The 362-nt window shown below is 46.4% G+C and overlaps 1 long non-coding RNA gene across 1 annotated transcript in view; it reads left to right on the plus strand.

Annotated features, from left to right (window-relative positions):
• LOC113467863 overlaps positions 1-362 on the plus strand; it is a 3,609-nt gene that overhangs the window by 938 nt on the left and 2,309 nt on the right. The gene's annotated exons all lie outside the window — the stretch shown is intronic.

Here is a 362-nt window from a genome sequence, read left to right on the forward strand (position 1 = left end):
AACCGCGAATACCGCGAACAAACCGCGAATACCGCGAACAAACCGCGGATACCGCGAACAAACCGCGGATACCGCGAACAAACCGCGGATACCGCAAACAAATCGAAACAACAGCTGTAAAAGACAAGGTATCAATGTAATTTCTATCTTAATAACCACAGAAGAATCTCCAAACCCATGTTTAAGATGTAGGAGAAACCTAACCTGAACCCCCTACATTTCCCCTGATCCCCTGCTCTAGTTTTGGTAGTAGGGGGTCAAGGAGAGGTTTCTTCGGACCTAGGTTTTTGTCAGAGCTCATTCTCTCTTCTGCTTTCAGATTGGAAGGTTCTCTCATTCTCTGCTCCCTCTCTGTGATATCT

This window comes from Diaphorina citri, unplaced genomic scaffold, assembly GCF_000475195.1.
Source record: "Diaphorina citri unplaced genomic scaffold, Diaci psyllid genome assembly version 1.1 scaffold572, whole genome shotgun sequence".
Classification (NCBI taxonomy): Eukaryota; Metazoa; Arthropoda; class Insecta; order Hemiptera; family Psyllidae; genus Diaphorina; species Diaphorina citri.